The following is a 7,500-nucleotide window of genomic DNA, read 5'->3' as shown; positions in this document are numbered from 1 at the left end:
TCTAGTGGACGCAGCTAACAGAGTCAACGAAATATTGACTCGATGTCTGGAAAATGGCTTTCACCCCACACACAAAAATTCCAGAACTCTCTACTCACTTCAAATCCACAAACCAACCTTGGTCGGAAGGCCAATCATATTGAGCTGCAATGGCTTAACACATACATGTACATATCATCGTTCATGTTTGTCACTTTATTTCAGCCTATACCCAAAGTGCAAAAATCTTACCCAGAAGATTCGATGGAGTTTATCATTTACATAAAACATACAAAACTCCGTAAAAAAAGAAATTCTAGTGTCAATGGAAGTCACAAGTCCTTACACAAGATTCTCCGAAAATAGCCTCTCAGTACTAACCATCTACCTAAAATGGATGCTTGAACTCATACTCAAAGAAAACTCTCCATTTAAACTGAAAGAACTCTTTTCAGACACATGGTACCGCAAATTAAAAGTAAAGTTAAGTCTCTGCTTACGAGCCAGAAGGCCCATCAGGCTGGCACTTATCTCCGGTTTCATTAGCATGAAACGACTAGGAGTATTTCTGCTCCCCCCTGGATAGGATGCTAGTCCATCGCAGGGTTACCCCCAGCATTTCGCCGGTATCCAGTTATACACCTGGGTGGAGAGAGACACCATGAGAGTAAAGTGTCTTGCCCAAGAACACAACACGATGTCCCCAGCCAGGACCCGAACCCGGACCACTCGATCTGGAGTCGAGCACACTAACCATGAGGCCACCACGGCTCCCTGGTACTGCAAATTATGGGAACAAAGCGGACAGTTTCTTTGCGAATATATTTATGTCGAAGATAGGAACCAACGTGCATCTTGAGTCAGAGCACAACAAAAACTGGTTAAACCGGAAAAGATACATAGACGACATATTCTCTTTTTGGGAAAACAACAGAGATGAAATAGATGAATTCATTAACTACCTAAAAGCCAACATTTAGGGCTGAAATATCGGACACAGGGATTACGTTTCTGGGCATGTGCGTCTACAAGGGCAAACAATTTGAGAAAGAAAACATCCTTGATGTGTGCACACATTTTTCAGCCAACACAGAATTTTCAATACAAAATTTCTAAAATACATGCGCGTATGAGCTAAACTTTATGAAAACAATTACCACAGGGGTGGGAGAAGTGGTAGGTCTGTCAACACTCTCAACCATTTCTGACGTTTTTCTTGGTTTTTTCTAGGTCTTCGTTTTAGAGTAGTTCTTCGCTTTCGAGTGGGCCTTTTATCTTCATTTTTGGAGTCTTCGTTTTCGATACTACGGTCAGACATATTTGTCCTTTAAGTTAGATCATTTTTACTACTGATAAAACTCCTTTTTATTTTTTAAGCCAGACAAACCTGCATTGGTGACAGAATTTTGGGATGGTTGGTTCGATCACTGGGGTGAAGAACATCACACACGAGAGAAGGAATCTGTGGCAAGTAGCCTTGAAGAAATACTTTTACTTGGAGCTTCTTTTAACCTCTACATGTTTCATGGTATGTAGCTTTTTAAGAAAAAGGTGCCAATAATTGTATGTATAACTTATAAAAATGCCACTTGAATCAAATAATAATAAGTTATTACTTTATTTCCATGGATAATTAATTTTGAAATGATATGCAGTAGCCAAATTCTGGTGAGTCAGACCATAACCACACTGTAATTAACCATAAACCTTCATTTTAAAAGCAATTAGGCTAAATATATGATTTAAATTTGGATTCACCTTTCGGTAAATTGTGAAGAAGAGCTCCCCAAAAAACCTGTCAGCCGACTGTCGGCCGACTGTTGGTCGTCTGTCGGCCAAAAAAGAAGAGAAGAGAAATGTATTTATTATTTAGTATAAATTTTATCGTTGGTCATTGACTTTCATAGATTTGGTGGCTCCTAAAGGAGCCGTTTTGTGAGTGGTGAAATGTACAAGATACTTCACTCGTAGAATTGTGCCTCGAACTTCATTGGCAACAGCTGCCCCTCTCTCCTCATGTTGCTCATGACCGAGATGTAGCACCGAAGTCTTTTGCGACAGACAACCTCCAGATCTCGCACCGATGTCACTCCTTGGTCGCGGAAGACGAGGTCCAGTTCCCTAGAGTCGACCTTTTTCAGTTCTGCTATCCCCACGAAGTCTTGCAGTGTGCTCCGAGGACAGTCTTCTGGTGTTGCTGTTGTGATGCGGGTGGGTCTTCTTGTGGCGCGGGTTGGTCTCTGCGTCGCACCTCCTCTCGGAGTTCTGCGATGACTTTCTTTGCGTTTAAGAGGCGCCTGTTGAGGTTTTTAACGACCTCGTCCTTGTCCCACACAAGGTTGGCTAGCTCTTCAGCCTCTTTGTCGCCTTCCTCTAGCAACGCCGTCAGCTCCTGGTTCTGTTCCTGCTGGTTCTGGAAGGCCTGACCCACTCTTTTGTAGTCCTTTTGCAGTGACTCTTACTTTTTCTTTAGATCGTCGTGCGACGTATCTGCAGGCTGTTGACTTTGATGTCTTTTTTCTTTTCTGAGGCGGGCGTTCATTACACGAACATTGCCTACTGTCGCCGTGGCAGACGCCACACCTATTCTCACAGTGAAAAATGGAGTGGTCGCTGCCACACACCTTGCATTTTGAGATTCTCTGAGACATGTTGTTGTTTGCAAACTACATCATAATGATAATAACTCTTTTAACTAAAGGCTTTTCATACGCTATCATCGGATCAAGTAAACAATAACATCCTAAATGCATCTGATAACAACTGATAACAGTATTTTACATACTTTCAACTTTGCCAATCGGTAAGTAGATGAAGTCTGCCGAGGCATACATCACCATTACGGAATGTTATGTCACGTTAACTGCTCGTTTTTACCACAATTTTTCTGTTTTCTTAACCTGTCGGTAACCTGTTGGTAACCTGTTGGTTAGCTGTCGGTAGACTGTCGGTAACCTGTTGGTCAACTGTCGGCCGACAGGTTTTTTGGGGAGCTCTTCTTCACAATTACCAACCTTTCATATACACACATAGCTGACCTCAAACAGACAGGTACAAAAGTCAGACTGGATCAACTCAGATCGACATTTTAAAAAAAAAAGATAAGGCCTCAAGAAATCACTCAGCCCTAATCTTTGAGCTAACCTTGGTAAAATCAGGGCAAACATTGAACAGTTTTGGTTTAATACAAAACCATTTTTTGCTCAATCCGGGGTGAGTGATCCAAGATGATCTGGTCTAACTTTTGTACCTGCCCAACCTCAAACCTTGGTACTGGGTTGTATCAACGAAAATAGTGTATCATTAATTTTATAATATGTAATAATAATAATAATGATCAAGCTCAGTATATAGTGGTATTGTGTGTAGTAACAAGTTGTGTGAACCTGACTTGACAATATTTAAGGATATTCATGCATTGATAAATACATAATCATCTTAAAGGTGATTTTGTTATGTTTATTAATATTATTGTTTTTTTCATTTAGGAGGAACAAACTTTGGTTTTATGAATGGAGCAAACTCTCTTCAACCAACAACCACTTCATATGGTAAGCCAATTATTGTTAACATTGTCTTCAAATCAAATGAAAACGTCGAAAAACGTTTGAGATTTCTTACAGTTTCAAAATAATTACAAAGGCTACAAAATTTATTACAGATTATGATGCACCATTGTCTGAAGCAGGGGATATCACACCAAAGTACATTGCCATGAGAGATGTTTTGAAAAACCATGCTCCAAAACATTCTGGTGGGTACAATATTTTACAAGAGCATCCTGTTAAAAGTGGTTCAAAGCAAAATTCAGGTGAAAATGATTTCCACTGGATTCATTTTCATTTTCCTTGGAATCTAACAAATCTAATTTAAATATCATAAGTGATACTGGGGTTGGAAAAATGAGCCAGAGCTCACGCCCAGTCGTGCAGACGCGAGCATTTCTCACGCATTGGCTCTTTTCTCGTAATACTACGTACAGTAACTCTACCTTTTAAGCTTTCAGAAGTGCTCATGAATTCCAAATTCATTCCTTCACTGGCATTTAACTTCAGCCAATGTTCAATCTGTTCGTGTGCGACCAATATTGTGGTTTGTTCTGGACTTTCACCTGTTAATATGTGAAGTTTAGGCTGATATGATAGCGCGGGCTGACCATAATAACATGGGCTCTCTTGAGCACCCGTAGTGGAGCACTAGCTCTGTGGAGTTACCCTGCTGGTTTACCGGCAAAGTTTGTAAGTAAATATATATCAACGGACCACCCTAGAATACAAGAAACACAGGACACTTGTGGCTTTGGCACAATGTCCAGCAAGCATCTCACTCTTAAAAAACTTAAGACTTGAGAGCTCTGCAGAGCAAATTAACAATAAGCTTAAACCAAATTTCATTTCACCCTTTCCCTTCCTAAAATGGCCCTTACATGTACATACCTGAAGATAACATTAGAGACACTCGTCTCTAGAAGTGAGAGGGTGGTAACTTACTTTTGAGCAGTACTGTATGTCCAGGTTTGACCCTAATTAGATGCACGCCCAATTCTGCCATCCAACAGGACGTGCCCCTTTAAGTCTACGCCAACAGTAAGGTAAAGTTCATCCTTACATGAGGAGCTGCATTTGGGAGACTCTCTCTGCGATGTTAATTGTCTGTATTCCAAGCCCAGGGATGGAGGGGGGTACTTCCTTATAGGAGGCTAATGGGGATGTCCCGCTGGATTGGGTCGCATTTTCATGACTGGGTTGAGTTTGATGGGGTTACATTTTTAGTAGAGTTACTAGAATGGGGTCGCACATTTTTGGGATTTCTGGGATAAGAAAATTCTGGTAAGCAGAGATTTAAAAATAGGAAGATCCGCAGTTATAAAATGGTTGGTACTGTTGTTTTAAATATTTACGGCTAGCAAATGTACAAGAATGTTTGTACTGTAGGTGAAAAGTACATTCAGTTTAACAAATGTGTCAATTCATTTAAGGATGACCTACTTAAAAGTCTTTATAAGGTAGAGGCATAATCATAAAGTGACTAAGTTGGGATAGCGAAAATGACATTTGCTCAAAAGTGACTAAGATGGGGTCTATGATTGGCCACAGAATAGACTATGATGGGGTAGGGGTTCGAAGAGGCCAGCGGCACATACCCATCAAAAATTGACCCAAGTATTTGCTATTGTCAATGGTTAGTTTTGTTATAAATTACTCTGTATATTAATAATAACAATAATAATAATGATAATAATACTAATTACAATAATAAGTTCTATTACAACAGTATTTTAACACATACACATTTTTTTGTCAGTTCTCAGGGGTTCATTTGAGCTACTGAGAGTCCTTAAAAACTCTCCAAAGATGTCATATGGTGAGATTAAAGTATTTATTTTACAAAAGACAAACTGGCTAACTGTCATTGATAATAATCATTAGTTTATTTCTCAATAAATAGTGTCTTTTTAAGCCTTAAATTGGACAACTGGTATTCAATACCCTGTTTTTGTAAAGAGAAATCATCATCACTTTCGATAGGCAGTTAACTTAAATGCTAATAAACTTGTTGTCCCCTCTCACAACACTTCAGTGTTTATCATCCTCAAAAACTGATGACACTAAAACACTGTGTGGGAATGGCTCTTCATCAGGTTCTATGGTATATTCAGTGTCTGGGTTGTGAATGCTAGGAGATACTATTATCTACTACCAGCTAATACTCTACAATCCCAGGTTAAATAATTATTAATAAAAATTCAGATGAAAAATCATAATAACTACTGTAATCATTGCTACCTTTTCTTCTGTCATCCTAAACAGGAAGGGTTAGGCTTGATCAATACATGTCATTGTCTGAGTTGCTTCAGTTTCATGTAAGTTAATGACTTTATGCCATAAACAAAAGTGAATAGGTTGTTTCCAGTGGAAAGTGCACTTTCACACAAGGACAAAATTGATGAGACACTTTAACTTCCTTGTCTTTGTCTAAAGAACTTTTGTTTCATGAAGTACTGTGATTCTTAATATTACTGCTCCCCCTACCCCCCCAGACAATGTTGAGAAATGGCTGCAAACTTTCCAGAACAACAAATGGTCTTGTGGGGTGGGGGGCCATTGTTGTTCATCCTTTTTGAGTTTATATGCTCTACAAGTACCTAGAACAAGAGAAAATTCTTAACACTGTTTGTTTGGGATTGTAACTAGTTTGCAGGTACTCCACAGTTTTTAAAATATTAGTAATTTGAAAGTACTGAATATTGCCATTGTCGTTATAATAATAATAATAATAATAATAATAATAATAATAATAATAATTATTATTATTATTATTATTATTATTATCAAGATTATCACTATTATTGCATGTATTATTGTTTCTCAAAGACACTGGACAGGTAGAAAAATGCAAGGCAATGTCTTATTCTAAGCCACTAGCAAACCTCTGACAATTCTGATCAAAATAAAAACCCAGCTTTTAAATAAATTTGTAGGTGCCTATTGAAAGTGATTGGGTGATGCCAATGGAGCAGCTTCCTATAAACAATAATGGTGGTCAGGGGTATGGCTTTGTTCTGTATCAAACAGAGACTGCACAAATTCCACGAGAAATTTCAATGGATAACGTCCTAGATAGAGCACAGGTGAGCCATTTTCTTCCTTGTTGGTGTTGGTGTTTTTGTGGGTAGTGCAATGTAAGTGCAATACTCATATCGTCATTGGGGCTGTTTAAGGGAGCGAGTGATTGTAAGATTGCAAGCCTGCATTGCGTGTATGAATTATTGAATTTATACAATTATCGATGTCCATTGCATCGCGTGCATGAATTATTGAATTTATACAATTATCGATGTCCATTGTACAGTTATTGTTTGCAGCCCACTTTTTGCCTTTTTTGTTACTTAGCAAGAGCAATGGTCAACCTCAACAATGGCGTTAACATTGGCAGAGCGCTTGTGGGCTTTGTGAGTCAACATGCGCTTAGCCTAACTGCACCATTTGGGGATTCCATGCCAACCCTATCCCATAGGGCTTACTTTATAAGTGAAAAAATCAAACTGTTCATAAACAGAACACCGAAACCACAACAAAATTAGATAACACAATAAACAGTTAAGGAAAACCGTGACTTGTAGAGATGTTACTAAGAATCCACCACCAGCTATACAAGACGTTTTCCTTGCTTGAAACATGATAAAAAAAAACAACTTGGTTAAGGGCTTCCTTTATTCAATGAGCTAGCTTAATCTTTTTCCCGACTTCCCCCCCCCCCCCCCCCCCTTCGTTTTGTGGCAGATAATCATTGTTAGGCTTAATTTGTTTTTTCTTCTTAGGTGATATTAAATTCTCTTCTAGTTCATACATATGATGCAAGTCTGGAAAATACAAGAACAGCAGAGGTAAAAATAGATGACGAAACAGCCAAGCAGCTTAAAAGGCCATGCAAGCTGCAAATCTTGGTTGAAAACATGGGTCGCTCAAATTATGGTGCAGACAGTGGTGTTTGGAGGAAAGGTAAACAACAATTAATTTT

General features: G+C 38.8%; 2 pseudogenes; one reads left to right on the top strand and one right to left on the bottom strand.

The window, feature by feature from the left end:
• The window catches only part of LOC138030193 (beta-galactosidase-1-like protein 2), a 23,027-nt pseudogene that overhangs the window by 11,196 nt on the left and 4,331 nt on the right, over nucleotides 1-7,500 (top strand).
• LOC138029158 (early endosome antigen 1-like) lies at nucleotides 1,941-2,630 on the bottom strand (annotated as a pseudogene).

Source organism: Montipora capricornis, chromosome 13 (genome assembly GCF_036669925.1).
Source record: "Montipora capricornis isolate CH-2021 chromosome 13, ASM3666992v2, whole genome shotgun sequence".
NCBI classification, from domain to species: domain Eukaryota; kingdom Metazoa; phylum Cnidaria; class Anthozoa; order Scleractinia; family Acroporidae; genus Montipora; species Montipora capricornis.
Note: the sequence above shows the minus strand (reverse complement) of the source record. Positions and strands in the feature narration are given on the sequence as shown.